The following is an 18,949-nucleotide window of genomic DNA, read 5'->3' as shown; positions in this document are numbered from 1 at the left end:
TTCCCGCTACCGTACTTTTCATCCTTGTCTTGTTTATAACCTGAAGTTTGTGGCTCTTCCTCCCTTTCCTCCCTTTCCCTCATTCCTCCCCCTCCCCCCTCCTTTCTGGCAACTGCTAATTCATTCTCCATATTTATTAGTCTGTTTCTCTCTTTTCTGTTGTTGCTGTTTGTTTTTAGATTCCACATGTAAGAGAGATCGTATATTTTTCTTTTTCTGACTTATTTCACTTAGTACTTAAGTACTAAGTACACTTAGTACTTAGTACAGTGCCCTTTCAATCTGTCCATGTTGCTACAAATGGCAAGATTTCATTCTTTTTTATGGCTGAGTAATAGTCCACTGTATGTACACACATCACACCTTCTTTATCCTATTGATGGGCACCAACGTTGCTTCCTTCCATATTGTAAATTAGCTGCAGTAAACATAGGGGTGTGTCTATCTTTTCAAATCATGTGTTTGTTTTGTTTGAGCAAATACCCAGATGTAGAATGAGTGGATTGTATGGTACTTCTATGTTCAGTTCTTCAAGGCGTCTCCGGGCTGTTTTCTGGAGCGGCTGCTCATATTTACCTTCCCCCCGGACAGCGCACAGGGTTCCCTTTTCCCCATATCCTCGGCAGCACTTATACTTTCTTCTCTTTTTGATACTAGCCATTATGACAGGTATGAAGTGATATTGTGGTTTGGATTTGCATTTCCCTGCTGATGAGTAATATGGGGCAGCTTTTTGTGGGTCTTTTGGCCATCTCGATTACTCAGTCAGACAATGGGCAAAGGACCTGAATAGACATTTCTCCAAAGAAGACATTCCAGTAGGGTTTGTTTTATTGCAGAGTTACATTTCATTGATGAGTTGTTGTAGAATTGAAATTTTCTCTTTTTTGGGGGGGGGGCAGATGTTATACTATTATCTGCTATTTATCAAATAATCAAATCCCAAATTATGGTAAAATACTATTTTTGTTAGTTCTATGTCTCATTTTAATAGCTTGCTTTTTTATACACTTGGTGTTTATGCTTTTGTATCATGTAAGGTATAATTTAAATCATCTATACATTGTGATCTGATTAAATAAGTTTTGATGATTAGGTTTAATGGTTACTTGATTATGTACCAAATAATCTTACGTACTTTTTCCTGTTATAAAAATTCATGTTCTTTACTTTTTGAGTATTTTAATTTTTTGTTATCTCTGCTTTGTGATTTGGTTTAACTCCTAATAGGCCTGCTTTTTCTGTTATTGCTTCTTTTTCCAGCATTTTCTTTTATGTGTTCTCATGCAGTTTTATTTTCTATGAGCTTTAGATTTATTGCTGAGTTCTAAAAGAAGACCATTTGATATTTGGGTTAGTGTGTGCACTTAAGATACATATCCATTATTGGGTAGGTCAGGATGGGCTGAACTTGACTCATTTCTGATTAAGTAGGGTAGCTGGGTGGAAAGAGCTGGTTTTCCAGTTGGATCGTCCCTGAGTATGAGTCTCGTCCTGCCACCGGCTAGTTTGTCCTGGTTACTAACTACCCTGAGCCTCATCCCCCTCTTGCCCACACAGAGATAGTAAGGCCTAGCTCAGAAGAGCGTCATCCTAATTCAGCGAGAGAAGGGATGTGAAACACTCAGCACAGTACCTGCCACAATATGGGCTCTTTGCTTTCGTTTCCTTTTTATTCTCCCCAAGTCACAATTTGTAGCTTCATTTGACCTTCTCCAATTCGATTGCTGCCCTTTTATCCTGTACCCCATGCCTTTGTGCAGCTCTTGTAGTGCTGTGGATGGTTCTTTTCAGGTTCTTTTGGATTTTCCAGGTAGGCACGGGGCTGCCCTTTGGCTTCTAGCTTCTGAAAGCCCTAGCCGCGTCCCTAAAGAGATGCCAGAATGCTTCAGTTCCATGAGCCATGTCAAGGTGGCCTCTGCCAACAGTCAGGAGCTCCTTTTGCTTTGCTCCCTCAAGGACTTCATTTCCGGGTCTCCACTCTGACACTCTCACCCAAAGGAACTAAGTTCTTCCATAGGAAGATTCCAGATCTGAATTCCCCCTCTGCATCTCTCACTCCATGCTCAGCCAGAACTCAAGCATTTCAGACTGGGAGTCTCCCTTTGCCCTCCTGTAGACTTTCCATCTTTGGGAATGCGCGGTTGGTTCCAGGCCAACAGACCCTGGGAGCAGAGAAACCATGAGGTGGCACCTGGGACCTGAGCACTCATTCTGGCTGTGCTGCTACCTGACTGTTGCTTTGTCACTCACGTACACCTCCCTCTCTCTTTCCCAGGTAGGACTGGAGGTCGCTTTCTACTCTAGGAAACATGCAGAAATAAGTTCCAAGCAGAGGAGAAAGGGAGGGGGGAAGTCAGGGCTGGAGGGAAACAAGGAGTTGGGAAACCACAAGGGCAAATCCCTGCGTACTTGTATTTGGCCAAATTTAACATCAAGTTTCCTAGTCATCAAAAGAAACAGAAGTCTCTGGACGAGTCATTTCATCTCTGCATCTCAGCTTCATTGCTGGCCAAATGGCAATAAAACACCTACACTGCAGGACTGTTTTGAGGACGAAAGAGAATTAGGATGGGAGACCCATAGGTAAAATGTGTAACATACAGTGCAGACTCTGCAAATGTTAGCTGTTGCTCTTCTGATTATTTTTTTCCTAGGGTTTCCCCTTGGAAGTCAGAGACCAACCAACTTCAGCGCCACAGTTGCTTGCTTCCGGTGACTCAGCTCCAGAGTTCTATTATCCCTTTTCTGACATGGCAGAGGCTGGGAAATGATCTCTAGCTGACCCCATAACTGATCTGGCAGGGACACGGAGGAAGCTCTCTTCTTGCGGCAGGTGTGATAGACGGCAGCTACAAGTCATCATGTTCCTTTGTGCAAGATCTTTACTCTAACCTATTCCCCAACGTGCGGCGGCCTCACGAGCACGGGCTGCTAGAGCTCCCGGGAGCCACCATCGCTCACCAGGCACCCTCTCTTCTTAGGGTAGTGGGTGGGGTTGAATTTCCCAGCATTACCCAGTTAGACTTCGATGCTCTCATTTCTAGTTCTTTCTCTTAAAGGACCCATTCATGAGAAGGGCCGACATGGAAGACAAGTAAAGAAAAAAATAAGGCCCCTTTATTTATAGTTTGGGGAAGTGAGAGTCTGCCTGAGTTCGGACCGTTCAGTTCATTGTCATTACTTCCAGCAGCTGGTACTATGGCCCATCCCTCTCTGCTCTGCGGGCCCTGGAAAGTCAGGCCCGTGCTGCCCAAGAGGCTCATTGTTAGCACTCCTATCCTCTGTCAACGATGGCCTTGTGCAATTTCTCACTGGTGTGGAGAATGTAGATGTTTCTAGGGCTGTGCTTTCTTTCCTACATGGTTTCCTGCTTTACAGAGAATATCACTCAGGCCCATCCCGGGACTATTGGAAGTGTCAGAGGAGCACCTCCTGAGTGCGCACAAGTGGCCAGGGATCTCGGTGGAGCACTGGTGTATTTTGAGGGGCAGTCTTTGACACTGAGTCACAGGCTGAGTTCATCGTGCAGGAGATAGAAGCCACAAGATGTGATGAAAGAGGCTGAACCTCTCTCCTGACTGATCCTAGCAAGCCCAAGCCCACATGCAGGGGAGTAAGGAGCAGTCAGAATGCTTATGAAAGGTTGCACAAAGGGCATCCAGCTCCCAGCAAGCAGTCCCCGGTGGACTGGTGACCCTTCCATAGGCACCCCCATCTTTCTTTCCCATCAGCCCGGGCCTCACCTTAGTCACAAGGTCCCACAGAGAAGGGGGCTGGCATGCTCAAGATCACGGTCATAACCAGCTCAGGTTCCAGACTCCAAGTCTAGTGCTCTTGCCTCGATCACACAGCCAGCTACTCTTCTTGAAAAGATAGGAGGACAGAGGAACCCAAGCCCCAAATGAAATGTGATTTCCAAACAGGCTTCACTTTCTCCAGTCCTTGGCGTGGCCATTGGACAATTAATTTGGTGTCAAACTGTATGTCAGGGAGATGAATGCAGATAGCCTTTGGCACAATGGCCATGCTGCTTAATCTTGAATCATTTATTTTTGAGGCCCGCACCAGCGGAATTTGTTTATCTGGTGAGTTGTACTTCCTCCCTCTCCCTCTCCTGTTTCCCTTTCTGAATGGGTCACTTGGGATGCCCATGTCCATGCGCATCTGTGTGCACTTGAGATCTGAAACCCGAGCTGGAGCCACCACCAGCTGCAGGAGCACGCCACTCACCACCGTTTTTGGAAACCAAAAATGACTGGTCACATAACTGTGATTAGATAAAGCTTGTAATTTGTGTTTGCTGTAGTCAGCGACGTGGTATTTTGGGACAAACAGCCGCTCTTTGCTACATATAGCTTGGAATTTGCGGCTTTTGTGTACCCCGCCATTGTATGATCAAGGAGGTAGAGGAGAAAGAGGGGAAAGAGAAAGGATGAGCGGGGAGGGGTCAGGACTCCGCAGACAGGCAGAGAGCTAGGGAGGCTTGGGAGCTGAAGGGCCCAGAGGAAATGTGGAGGTGCCTTGCCCTCCAGCAGGACCCAGGCAGGTGCTGTCAGGCTCTGGATGTCTTTCCTACCTCACCGTGGAGTCACCTGACTCCCAGGCAGGGCTTCAGCCTGACCCCAGGCTCAAGGAGGAATCCTAATGGGAGCCAGAGTATGATTGAAGAGGCCCAATGCTACTTACTCCTGTAGAAGACTCTGCCTTTTAATCTGACTGATACAGATTCTTTGATTGAATGCTTCAGTTCTAAAAGGCCGGCCTCCTTCCTGGTCCCCAATTCTGGGAACAACGTCCTTGCCTTTTCCTCTGGCTCTCGTCTGGGTAAAACCTCATTCGTTCACTAAATGATGACCCAGGCCAGGCCAGGAAGCATGCTGGGCTACAGGAAGAAGTCGGCCTGAATCCCAGTCTTCCACACAAAGGCCCCATCCCATGGCCTACAGCCTCCTCTGTGTTGAATCTGCACACCAAATGTGTCTTTCTCTGAACAAAGGAGGTATAGCCCCAAATAATCACTCATTTTTCATCCCAAATAGGAAAGAGAAATGTTGACATAATTGGGCACCCCCATTTAATTCTGCTTTATCAGCAGATTGGGAGATACTGTTCCTTTACTGACTGGAAGACTAAGGCCCAGGGGGGTGAGGCACCTTGTCTAAAGAAAGGGAACTGGAGGTAGTAGATCTGGCATGGGACTTGGGTCAGCCTGACTCCAAATCCAGAGCTCTTTCCACCATTCCCTTGGTTTTAAGACATCCAGATTATGGTCCCAAGTCATAAACGGAAGTTTTCACAATCAGGCAATATTTCTAGTTGACTCTCATTTTCTTTGGGGGACACAAATATATAGGAGATACAGACCATGCCCTTAAAGCACTTACCTACTTGGGGGAGGCAGGGGCATATGCAGAGAAAGTCGTGCTACAATGTAGAAAATGCCAAGTGGCCCCCCAAAAGGGAGTGGAGAGTGTTAGGAAGACTTGTATCCGGATAACGTGAGATCACTTTCTGAAGGAGCAGGCACGTGAGCTGACTCTTGAAGGATTTGGACAGAGGGGATTGAGAGAAGATAGCAAAAGAACACTCTGACTCGGGGCACTGGGCCTGGGGTGAAAAGTCTGGGCAGGGTAAGGGCTGGGAGAAGAGGCATTTCAGACAATGGAGTGAGCATAAGTGCAGGCTAGAGGTTCACAGTGCTTGGTTCGAGAAAAGGCTCTGGTTGTCCAGAATGGCCAGGAAGGATTGGAGCAGGGAGGTGGGATCCTTCACACAACTGTATCTGACCAACAGAAGTGCACCGACCAGGGAACTCTCTAGAATGGTTGGGTTTTGATGACCTTGCTCATCTCAGATATACCTTCTGGATTCATCTCTGGGCCACATCTCATAGGGACCCTCTAGAGACCAGTGAGTAGGCCAAATTTCCTGCCCTTGGCTCTGTCTTTACTGAATTTTCAACTTTATCCATGCTCTGTTTCCATGATACCAAATATCTTAATAAAATATGACAAAGACACGGAGCTATTTGGGTTATATCGGGGAGAACATCTGTGTATTTGGAAACAATTGGACAGTTTGCAAAAAAAAAAAAAAAAAAAACAACCCACAAAACAAAAAACTCTGTATCTGAGTGTTTGGTATTATAGTACAGAGACAAGGTCTGAATCCTCAGTACCTCTTTCAGAGTTTGACAAATACATTCCTTTAAGAAGAGAAGGAATTGTCACCCAGAAGTCCCACTCCTACATCTGGTCCACTTTTATCTTCATTATTTGTGGCAGACCTGACAAGCAAGTACACTTGGAATGTTCGGGAACTGGTTGGTTCACCTCCTAGACTTGCATCTCTGTGGAGAAGAAGAAAAAGACATCTTCCCTGTTCATTTACAATCCCAGTCATTTATTAAATATGAAAAAGTGTTATTAAGAACCTTCTTCGTTTGAGGTCCTGTGCACAACTTGAGGGAAGAGGGATGACCAGGATGTAGACATGGCAGGAGACCATAGTCCCATTAACACGTAATCTCAACATGGGGATTGGTTGGAATTAACAAAAGTGCATGCAGAAGGCTTGGAGTGGAGTGCACAGATAATAATGTTCTAGGCAGGCAAGAAGGGAAGACGTAAGAGAAAAGGTAAGAGGTAAGGGAAGAGGGAAAAGAAAGATTCAGGGGTGGAGTCATTTTTGCCTGCTGTCTTCAGGGGTGGTAGGAGCTCTCCAGCAGAGACAGGAAGAAGCTGTCACCAGGGTCAGAGACAGCAGGAGCCTTGGGGCAGGCACCAGACAATGAAGAACATCAGGGGGAATGTGTGGTGTTCAGATAGCTTCTGGCCAATCTGTCAGAGGGCCATGGTGAATGAGAGGTAGACAAGGGCATAGAATGGAAGGTGCCATGTATTCTAAAGCTCTGGCCTTATCCTGTAGGTCATGGGAAGCCCTCAAACCTTAACACACTCCTACAGCTGAACATAGGCCAACCTAGGACTTCTCAGCTATACCACCAAGAGGAAAAAGTGCATGTGCCCACCAAAGGCAAATTCTAGAATGTTCATAGCACTTATCTTCATCACCAAGAGGAAAAAGTGCACGTGCCCACCAAAGACAAATTCTAGAATGTTCATAGCACTTTTCTTCATAAGAGCCTCAAACTAGAAGCAGTCAAATGTCTATCAATAAAAGAATGGCTACATAAATTGTAATTTTTCATGTAACAGAATACTTCACAGCAGTTAAAAAAGGTGAATAAAACAGTGATACCTACCAGCACATGGATGAATCTCACAGACATTGCACTGATCAAAAGAAACCATTTTTATGTAATTTCATTTCTATGAAGCCCAAGAACAAGAGGCTTAACTTGCATGACTGAAGTCTGAACAGTGGTTACAGGGTAGGGTACTGACCAGCAGAGAACATTCGTGAGGCCCTGGGAGTGTTCTATATCTTGATCTCATGGCAGTTAGGGGGGTGTATACATATGTAAAGATTCAACAGGTCCTACAGTAAGATTAGTATACTTCTCACATGCTCAAACTTAATTAAAAAGTAAAATAAAACAAAACTAATGAAATTTTAAAAAAATCACTCCAAGTAGAACTTTAGAAACCTGGTTGTCGTATTTGCCATTGTGACCCCATCTGCTTCCAAGAAATCCCTGTCCCTGCAACAGACCCTTCTTTCCCTCGGTCATGTGTACCTTCTATGGGAGTTTGTTAGAGTCAAAGTACTCCTCGGCCGGTGAGAACAAAATAGGCAGGAACAGCACAGCAAGGCAGCAAAGCCAAGCAAACTTGGGTAAATTCCCCCCCGCACCTGCTCCTCCTCGCCCCTCGCAGGACACCACCAGGTGTGAGGAGCTCCCTCTCCTCTAGGTTCATCTCTTAGTCTGCACCCACCCTCTTGCACCCTGGGGGTATGACTTCACATCTTCAAGGACAAACAAACAAACAAACAAAATCCTTCTTGGGCCCTGCTTTCTTTCCAGAGTTCTCTCATTTCCCTCTTCCTCTCCTAAGCCAGACTTTCAAAAATATTTTCCAAACTCACGGTTTCCACTCCATCACGTGACATACCCTCTTCAGATCAGTGATGCTCTCCTCTCCTTGCCTGTGATCCTCGCCTTACGGGGGCCTCTCGGTTGCCTCTGGGCATTGGCGACAGTGTCCCCCAGCCTGAGAATGTCTCTGTCTTGATTTTGGTAAGAGCCAACTCTGCTGGTGAGCAGAATGGTTATCGTACCTACCTCCATGAATGCTTGTAATGGAAAGAATAACTTGGAAGCCGAAGTGGATGGAAGGGGAGGCCAGCTGGACCACCTCCAGGGGTACCAAGGCTTCGCAGGCCAAATTTCCTGGGAATGAATTGGAATACGGTGCCAGTTTATTTAGAAACTCTGTGTAACACTTTACATAATTGGCAAAATGTAAATTGGTCTCTCTCTCACCCAAGTACAAAACGCCTTTGAGTGGAAGTTTAAAAAAAAAAAAAAAAAAAAGCCTTGCCAGCAATTGCCCAGTTGGGCTGCATACTTCTATGGCCTGCTCAGGCAGAAGCTGTCAGCCGAGACTCTGGAACCCCAGCGTATGCTGGTGTGGTGTTCTTGGTTAGTGATTCATTTGCTATTGCAACTTAAACCTTTGTTAGTCCTCCCAAGAAGTTGGTCTGATTCAGAAAATCACAAAAGACAACTGAAGGGAGTTTCAGAACCACAGAAAAATGGGAAATGTCTTTTTTGGATGTCATTTGACCATGGGGGTAAATTATCAGGAGAACCCGGTTCTGAACATAACTTGTATTGAGAGAAAATAAATTTCTCGCCATCCCCCATTAAGTAAATGTTGCATAAGTATTTACATAATCTTATTTTAAACTGTTACAAACTACGATCCTGCCAGCTCCCACCCAGCACCCCGTGAAGACGGATGAAAGCCGAGAGGACTCTGTGATGACGTGGAAAAAATCATGCCAAGAGGACGTGGAGGAGAAAGGGGACCAGCTCATTTCGCACTGGAGGGGCAGCTGTGATTGGCAGAAGGGCCAAGGGAAATCAGGTTTGTGGAAAATCGGCTTGAGAGTACTGTTTCTTAACCTTGATTGCACCCTGGGATCACCTGAGCAGACTTAAAAAAAATACTTGTGGCCTGGGTCCCGTTGCCAGATCTGAATGTAATTGGTCCAGGGTGTGGGCTGAAGTGTGGGACCTTTTCCAAGCTCCCCGGCTGATTATATCGTGCAGCCAGATGGAGGGGTGCTGCGTGGGGGAACCATCCCGCTGCTGGGAGCAGGCCTCTTCCCAAAGAGGATCCCTGAATAGCAGTTCTCAGAGTGTATTCCCCAGACCAACCCCAGACCCAGAGTGTGCTCCCCAGACCAACATCAGTGTCCTCTGGGAACTCGCTAGAAAATGCAGATTCAGGGTGCCTGGGTGGCTCAGTGGGTTAAAGCCTCTGCCTTCGGATCAGGTCATGATCCCAGGGTCCTGGGATCAAGCCCGGAATCAGGCTCCCTGCTCAGTGGGGAGCCTGCTTCCTCTTCTCTCTCTCTCTCTCTGTCTGCCTCTCTGCCTACTTCTGATCTTTGTCTGTCAAATAAATAAAATATTAAAAAAAAAAAGAAGAAAATGCAGTTTCTTGGGCTCTACTCCAGACCTACTGAATCGGAAGCTCTGGGGTGGGGAGGCCCAGCGATCTGTATCGTCAGCCCTTCCAGAGATTGTGATGTGCTGAAGTCTGAGAACCACAGATCCAAGGGGCCCTGAGGACGCCGACCGTGTAATGGTGGCCAAGGGAATAAAGCCTGTTACCTTCAGAGCCGGGGGGAGGAGCAAAGGCAGCCACCGGGGTGGACCTTTGCTCAGGAGAGACTTCATGCCCAAGAGGAACATTTGAGGGAGACAGACGTGGGATCCAGAAAGGTCACACTGAGGCCCAGAGTGATGCCGAACTCCTCCTCTTCCCAATCCCGGAAGCTGCCTGTGCCTCTTGGCCCCGAGTTCCTCGCACTCAGAGCAGCGTCCTCAGCTAAAGGGCCCATGAGGGATGCTATGCATTAAGGTATGTCGTCTCTCCCAGCTGTGGGCACTCTGGGGCTTGCTGTAGGAGCTTGGGAAACAGGACTGGGGTTTCCCCTTCCTGCGGAAAGAGCAGAGTCCCGGTCCCTGTCCCACAGGATATGCCTTCTGCGCTGGTTCCATGCCAAGTACGAGCCAGGGAGGGCCTCTTTGCTTTCTGGCTTGCTTTCACTTCTGCTTTCCTCTCTGACTCATGCCCAGCACAGTGGCCCCGAGACAGTCGTCTCTGCCTGGGAGGACGCAGAGCCGGGGAAGGAAGGCCTTTATGGGGAGCCCCGGGAAGGCCGACACCGTGGCAGGGGACAGGCATTGTCTGGCTTGCTTGATTTCATTCTGCTTAGCAAAGATTTCCAGTGTGCCTGCTCTGAGCCGGACTCCAGGCCAGCCCCTGTGGACCCAGACCTGGCCCTTAGGAAGCTCTCAGTCAGGTGGAAAGGATTTACGTGTGGAGGAGAAAAAGCCACAGTTCCATGTCTTCTGCTGGAGAGGTGCTGTATTTCGGGGATTCTTCAGGCGTAGGTCCAGACTGGGACATGTTTGATAGTAAAATCATGAGCCAGAACACTGGGCATGCACTGGGACTCTGCTGGGCCTCCAGGAAGCGTGGCTGTGCTAGCCAGACTATGAGGAACTTGCAGCTCGGTGGGTAGCATCAGCTCTGTGCAGCCTGGGCTACCCCCCACCTGGCCACAGAGTCCCTCTGTGGCTCCCCTTTATGTTCTGGGCTGTACCCTATTCAGCATCTGGGAGCAGCAGCAAACCCACCCAGAGCACCATGGGACTCCTGTGCAGGCCCACGCGTGACTCTGATGCTCAGGTATAATGTCCAGGCTTCTGCTTCGGGCACCGTCTGGAGCTCTGTTTGGTCTTTCCACTCTGCAACATCGGTCAGGGTACAGACCATCTCTGATCTTTACCTGTCTCCTCCATTCCGGGGTATTCTGATTTTATAGAGGTTTGTTGGCTCTGCAGGAGCCACTTGGAACTGTTTGAGATGCACATCTGTTCTCCTCTTGAGGTCATAGTTTGGTGCCTCTGTTTCGTGACGATGTCCTCCTGAACGTGGATGCCCGTTCCCCGACTCAGTGTGCACAACCAGTGATGTGAGTGCCTACCGTGACTTCTCTAGCTCCCGTAAGCATTGCTCAGGTGCCGACTGTGTTCCCCGCACTGCATTAGGAGGCTCGTCTATCTTCAGCCTGCCACTCAATCACTTGTGGTGTAGGAGATGCTAGACGGTTCCATGTAGGCCTCAAGTCCCACGGCTCAGCAATGGCCAGATGGTTTCTCCCCCGAGGGCAGGTCACAGAGACTGGCCTCAGGAAGGAACCCTGGGTGTCCAGGGACAGGATTAGGGTGAGGTGAGCAAGGCTGCTGGGCAACGGGTGGGGTCCGATCCTAGTTTCATTGAAAATTTTGATATTTTGTTCATGGATTGATTGATTGATTGATTTTTGCCATGAACTGTTTTTTTTTTTTGTTTATTATGAGAGAGAGAGGGAAGAGCAGGGAGAGAGAGTGAGAATCCTAGGCAGGCTTCACGTTTAGCAAAGAGCCCAACTCGGGGCTTGATTTCATGACCCTGAGATTATGACCTGAGCTGAAAGCAGGAGTCCCATGCTTAACCGACTGAGCCACCCAGGCGCCCTCAGGTTGAAGTCCTCAGGTTGAAGAGTAACCTCAAGGCAAGGATGTGGTCTTCCTTAGCCTGTGCAGCCTTTTGGAGAAGAAAAACACGCACATGGCTGTGGGCTTGTAAAATGCTAATAAAAGACTCTGGACCTGATTTGTCCTTGGTAAAGCCCTACTTGACCTATTGCCTTGAACTGCCTAACACCTCCATCTCAGCCAGTGGCCAGAATGCGTGTCATAATTAACATGTGTTGAGCACTTATCAGGCACCAAGTGAGATCTTTACATACATTCACCCTGTGAACCTCCATGACAAGCCTTTCAGGTGGAGATTACTATTATCTATTCACAAATGAGAGAATGCAGGTGCGGAGAGAATACGTAATCTTGGCAAGGTCATGTAGCTAGGGAGTGGCAGAGGTGTGATCTGGATGGGACAGGCAGGCTAGAGCCCACCCTAAATCCTACCCGCGCCTGCTTCTGTCTGCTCCCATACGAGGTGAGCCTTCCTTGGAGCCATTGAGCAGAACCTGAGAGTTTGCCTTATGATTGGGGGTGGGTTTGCACAACACCAAGCATGAGGGGGAAACTGTAAATTTCTCTCTCTGAATATGAGCTGAATTGTGTCCCCCTGCCTCCGTTTATATATTGAGGTCCTGACCCCCACTACTTCAGAATGTGACTGTATTTGGAGATCGTCTTTAAAGAGGCCATTAGCCTGGGTCCTAATCTTGTATGATGGGTGTGCTTGTAAGAAGAGGAAATTTGGAAACGGACAGGTAGAGAGAGAAGACCACGTGAAGACCATCCACAGAGGAGACAGCCATCTACAAGCCAAGGACAGAGACTTCAGAAGCGACATCCTGTTGATGCCGTGATCTGGGACTTCCAGCCTCTAAAACTGAGCCAATGCATTTCTGTTTACGCCGCCCAGACTGTGGTGCTTTGTTCCAGTGGCCCCAGCAATCTCCTCCATCCTCCCAAGTGGGCGTTCAGGGTGAGATGCACGGACGCCACCCACCACTGTTTGGAAGGCAATACCTGGCTGAATCTTGGTAGCACATTTGAGCTGCTATTATGGCTCCTTTAGGGGGCAAAGGGAGGAAACAGTTATATGTAGTCACATTTCTACTTCTGGCTTGCAGATTCTCTGCCCCTGTCTACCACTATCACCGCCCCCAGCCCCCCACCTTTGCCTGGATTACCGTGCCGTTGCTTAGCTTGTCCCTCCTCCTCCCACACCCACTTCATCCAAAGCTTCTAGTCTAATCTTCTGATAACATAGCTCTGGTCATGTATGTCATGCTGCTGCTCTAAAACTTCCCATGGCTCCCTATTTCTTGAAGGAAAAACTTACCTCCTCCACTCGCCCTGATCTACTACTCATCAGCACTCAGCAGGACCACTTCTTCCTTTTCTATTCCTATCCCTGGAATCCAAAGGTAACTACCTGGTAGTCCCCACTTGTGCCTCCTGCATTCCTGCCCCACACCTTTGCTCACCCTCTACCTCAAGTGTCCTACTTTCCCTTTGCATATTTAAATCCTGTTGATTTCCCAAGCAGAGCTCAAACCTCACCTCCTCCATGAGGCCTCTGTGTCTACCAGTCCCTGTCCACTCCTTTTCTCAAATCCCACCGCACCGTCTCTCCGTGAAGTTCTCTGTACCTTACAACACAACTAGTTATGCATGTGCTCCATCCTAGTCCCCTCCCACATATTTGCACACCTGGGAATTTTCTGGAAGGGAGGCAGCAGGGTGGCTTAGGAAGGGAAAGATACACAGAGCAGGCAAACCCCTGTGTTCACTCGGTTCACTTGTTAACCGAGATGGAAAAGGGACGCTGACCTCTATAGTCTGAGTGGCCGGCACAGAGGAGTTCAGGAAATAATTAGTGAGCAAATGGGCAACTCATTTCATCTCTTTGAGCCTTAGTTTCCTCATTGGTAAAATGGGGGTGAAAATAAGGATGATGAGAATACAAGCTTATGGGATCATATCCATGAGCCGTATTGTGTAGAGAAGAAATTTCTTTATAGTCTTTGAGTATTTTGCAGAAAACAGACGTGTCTCCGTCAAGCAAACCTTTCATTTCCTATAAAGCCCTAAAGCTCCTCTATGTTTTCTAGTTGTGCCAAAAACACGTACGTGAGGGTCTCACTCTGCTAGGTGCCGTCTGTCACCATTCCCCCATTCAATTCTCCCAACAGGCTGAGGAGGGAGATACAACTATTATCCTCCATCTAGAGAAAACCAGAGCTCTGGCCTGAGCTGTGTCCGAGCATCGCCCCGGGGCCAGGGAACTGGGCAGGACAGGAAGGAGGGGGAATGGGAAACGGAGCCTTGATGGGCTCGCTGGATGGACAGTATGTCCAGCTGCGGGATCAGATGGATCACCAGGATTTATGGGGGACCACGAATCCCCAGCTGGGCTGGACGCAGTCTTGCATCTTGGCCTTTGAGGGCCTGGCGGGTGACTGTGAGGATTTGGAATTTCTGGGCCTGAGCTGGCAGTGGTCTCCCTGAGCCAGGAGTGGGGTAGCTCTGATGAGTGGATAATTAGGATGCTTCTTTCAGCTGGAGATAAAGTCCAGAGCCGCACTCCAGCCATTATCCTGCCAACCCTAATAGAGCCAGATTGATGGATACAGCGCGGAGGGAATTTGGAACATTCTTGTGCACACTATATCACACTCAATAACCGCCCGTGCACAATGTGGGACTTTTATAAGCCATTACAAAATCCATTTTGAAACATCTCTGGGTGCGACAGCCAGCTGCAAAGCATCTGAGGTATCCCTGACATTTGGGTTTTGGTGGAGCCTGGGAGAGCGCGAGGACCGCCGAGCGAGCGTGCGCACGAGCAAGCCAAGAGAGCCTCGTCGTAAGGGAAACAGATGCGGGCAGTGCGGCCCGCTGTACGTCTTACACTGTATTTCGGCGAACGCACTAATCCTTCTTGTTAGACAAGAACAGAAACCCCCCAAATGCTTTCCATATGTCCCATTGTCTTCCTAGCTCTTTAATTCTATCTCAAAAGCCCCCAACTTAGCAACTTTCATATTAATGCTAAACATATTACATCAGTTCTAACATTGATATGTTTAATATGAATACAATTAAAGTTGCTTCAACATAATCCTGGTAAGATAAACAGCATTGCTATTATTATAAACATCTCTGCAAGGTCTCTTGTAAAATATTATCAATACTAATAGAAGCACCCCCCACCACACACACACACACACACACACCCCGAACCCAGATACTTGGGCTAAACAATGCCACTGCCTCCCTACTCATAACAAATACATCCAGTGATTTAAACATCGGTGCATCCAATGTAAACACCATTATAGTTAATGTAAAACAGTCACCCGGCCCGGCAGATCTTCAACCAGAAAGTTACTGAAGAGAAAGAACAGTTTCCTCGGCAAGAATGCATTACAGCCTCCTGGTGACATTTGCAATAGATTACTTAAGCCCATAAAGAAATGAAAATTGCAGGCCCATTTTGAGCCAGAAATGATGAAATTGGAGAGCACAGGCTAAGTACAGTATGGCACAGGCCGGCTTCTGCCCCAGCTCCGTGGGCCCTGCATGGCCTGGAACACGTACTCCTTGAGTCTTTGTGCATATGTGGCCCCAGGCACATCGCGTCTTCCCCATCCTGCTTCCGGGGCCATAGTCCCCACATGTGTTGCCATAAAGCTCAGAATTGGCCTTTTTAGAGCTCAAGTGCCCACGAGGGCTGGCATTGGGAAGTATGAACGCACGTGTGCCTTATCCCCTGGAAAGGCCTTGCCTGGTCAGTGGCACAGCATGGCGGAGCCCTCATTTCTGTCTCAAACTGTAGAGCTAGCCTTTTTGAATTTCAGATGACTGGAAAAGCTGGGGTTTCAGGCAGGAGAACTAGATACTACCGCGGAGTCGAAGCAGGATTATACTGTGTTCATCGGCTTCTTATCTCATCTAGTACCCCTAAAAGCAGCAGCTGGAGCCCTCCAGGACAAAGTGTGGCCATGCTCACAACAAGCCCCTGTTCGTTCTTGCCTGTTTGCCATTTTCTGTGCAAGTCCATGATTTACTGGCTCCCGAGCTCTTCTCTGCCCCTTTGCTCCTGTTTCCCATTTCTGGAATCTTCCTGGGTGTGGTTCTGATGATTCCATATTTACTCCTCCCTCCTTTTTCTAATCTGTCAAGCTCACTCCTACTAAGTACCCCAACTCATCAAGCTCTGGCTTTGGGGACCTCTGGAGGGTGATTTCCCCAAAGAGGCAGTTCAGACCCTTACCTAGTCACAGAAGGTCACAATGCTGCGCTCTGAGCCAGTGGCCTGGACTTGCCACTGGCTCTCAGGGATCTCCCCAGGAAATTTCCAAAGGGGTGTTCTGCCTCTGGGGCTGGGCTCTATGACTTCTACTATAATGTCGCCAGAATGATAAGGTTCCATCGTGATTCAAAGAAAGGAAAAGGAAGTAGCTCCATTAATTTTCCCCCAAATATTTCTATCACAATTAGTTAACCACCTCTCCCTGAAATCATTTTCATGAAAAATGTAGGTATTCTTTTCTACTGATGACGGAACTTGTCGGTTATCCAGGGATTCTCATTGTTTTGGTGTGACTGTGAGAACAAGCATCTGTGTGTCCTTCAGAACCATCAGGTGCTCAAGTAGTCATCTGGGCCTTACACTCAGTTCCAGGTTTCCAATCTCGGTTCTGTTGACATTTTGGGGTCTGATTAAGTCTTCTTTGTTGGTGGCGGTGGGGCCGTTCCGTGCATTGTATGATACTTACCCACATCTCATTAGATGCAATGAGCCCTTCCTGGTTGTGACATCCAAAAATGTCTCCAGACATGGGCAAATACTCCACAGGAGGCAAAGACAATCTCTTTCTCTCCCTCTGTGTCTGTCTCTGTCTCTCATACACACACACACTTTGAGAACGCTGAGTCAGTTGGATGAATCAAGCCTCTGACAAATGAATAAAGAAACTCAGATGCAAAATTGTATTCTCCTACTTACCTCCTATGTAGTCTTAGGAAAGGAACTGAATCCACTAAGCCTCAGTTTCCTCATTTGTACAGTGGGATGGATGACATCCGTATACCAGCGATGTGGGAAGCCACCTCAGTCTTCTATGTGGAAATCCACGATGCCGTGATTCTTATTTGCATCCTAAATCAAGCATCTCCTCCTTGAAGAAGCCAGTGGAGGCCTGGAGCATGGGCAGGGGGTTCTCATTTCCCCAGAGTCTGGCGAGAGCGAGAGCCGGGATTCCATTCCAGCTAAAAACATCCTATTATTCATGCTGGGCAGCTCTTTCCTAATAAAACCCCAAACCATGTAAACACTAGTATAGTTTTCAATTTGTAGTCAGATTAGATGCCAGGAGTGTTTGGTTCCATTTTATTTTACTTTATTTTATTTTTTAAGTGAAATCTTTACAGTGGGTTTGAAAGAAAGCTGTTTTCTGCCTCTCCAGAGAAGTGTAAGTTTTGGAAAGTGATTTTCCCTGGAATGTTTCAGCTTCAATCAGGGTAGATGGAAAAAAAAAAAAAAAAAAAAAAAGCTAGTTAAGTCACATGATAGAATTTCTGGACCCAGATTCATCAACTTATTTAGGAAGTGCCCTATGGAGTGAAATATGCACAAAGAGGAGGCTTTGTGTCATTCTAAAAGCTATTTTATGTCCTTGGAAAAGCAGGTGGGTGTTTATATTCCTCCTCTTTTGAGTGTTCTGTTTTAAGTTTCACACACTGCAAATGCTGTATCTCCAGCGTCACTCCAAGAAAAAATTCTTTCTGTTGGGGAGGGGGGGCCAGTTCTCAACCCCCCACATCCTCATGTCAGTGAAGTACAGAAGTCACGGCATTGCTGTTCCTCTTGGTGCCTGTAGCAAAGAGCCCACATGCACTGGACATCTCCCATTGGACTCTGGGCCTCCAAGAATGAGTGGCTAAGCTTCCTACCCTGACAGGCTCACGGCCTGGCAGGGCTGGTGACAGGCCAGACCCAGAGGGAGCTGGAGCCTGGTTTTCCTCTTTCCCAGGACAAGGAATTAGGTCACAGGAGGCTTCTTGGAATGGAGAAGTAGTTCATTCCTGAAGCTCTGGGGACAGCTGACCTCTGAGCTCTACTGAGCACCTAGGGACTAGGGCACATAGACCCCTGTCACAGGGGAACCTGAGACAAGTCTCCTTGAGTTTTGATAACACATTTATAAAATGGTGGAGAATCTGAAGGAAATGTTTTCACTGTCCAGGGAAAGGGGCTGACAGAGGAGAGAATAGGCCATTTCCTGCCCCAGGGCTGGTGTTCTGGAACAGGACCAAACACCCTGCTGGTGTTTGGTGAGTTCACACCCCATTGGTTCTCGGGCACTGGTAGTCCCTGGACATCTTGAGCACTATTCTGTGTTTGGACCAAAAGCCTCTTCTCATTCCGACTGGTTCCTGGGTCAGGTCCCAATCACCGTCACAACGCAGAGGGCTCCATCTTTGTCTCCAGTCAAGCCCTCGTGGTGAAGCAGCAGGCTAGTATATCCATCAGCCTCCTGGAAATGTCTGCTGGGAAGCCCCCTCAGGCGCCTTCACCTCCATGGGGAAGCCTCTTCTGCCTGACCAGCGGACATGGAGGCTCTTCCCCTTCTCATCATCCTGGGCATCCCCCCTTCAGCCCGTCTGTCCTTTGCTTCCCCTGCTCACCCATCTCTCCACGTGATCGTGAGTCCCTGGAAGGCAGCTGCCACGTCTGACTTACTTCTGCCTCCTGGAGTCTTGGCCCAGCATATGCTCAGTGAGTTCTTCTGAGGCACAGCATCTCCACGGATGGGGGCCCCGGAACGAAAACCGTAAGGATCTTCCACTTACAAATGAGTACATGCCAGCATATGAACTTAGGGACATTTGTAAAATTAAAGTTGCCACCTGTGAACAGTGATAGCTTTCAGCTGCTTTTCTGTGACAAGGAGGCTCTCAAAACGTGGCCTGCGTTCCTTTATCGCACTCTTTTCCAGGGAAGCCCACAGTCGATGGCTTGCTACGGAGGCGGTGGGGCCAGAGCAAGACGGCTTCTCCGAGGTCACGCTCATTACCACTTAACCAGCTCTGTGCTTTCTTCCAGGACCTAGCAGAACCATCAGATGAAGGGCGTTAGTGGCCATCAGGCCCGTTAGGGAAGACTGGCCCCTTGGCCTTGATATGGCAACTGGGAAAAAAATGTTAAAGCCAGCAAGG

The 18,949-nt window shown here is 48.0% G+C and overlaps 1 long non-coding RNA gene across 1 annotated transcript in view; it reads left to right on the top strand.

Moving 5' to 3' along the window:
• Positions 1-9,495, top strand: part of LOC131812903 (uncharacterized) — a 172,211-nt gene extending 162,716 nt beyond the window's left edge. The window contains exon 4 of the long non-coding RNA XR_009346542.1: positions 8,901-9,495. This is a non-coding gene — a long non-coding RNA (uncharacterized LOC131812903). The remainder of the gene's footprint in view (positions 1-8,900) is intronic.
• Positions 9,496-18,949: the final 9,454 nt, after the last annotated feature.

The sequence above is a fragment of the Mustela lutreola genome, chromosome 12 (genome assembly GCF_030435805.1).
Source record: "Mustela lutreola isolate mMusLut2 chromosome 12, mMusLut2.pri, whole genome shotgun sequence".
Lineage (NCBI taxonomy): Eukaryota > Metazoa > Chordata > Mammalia > Carnivora > Mustelidae > Mustela > Mustela lutreola.
The sequence above is the reverse complement of the archived record's forward strand: the minus strand, read 5'-3'. Positions and strand labels throughout refer to the sequence as shown.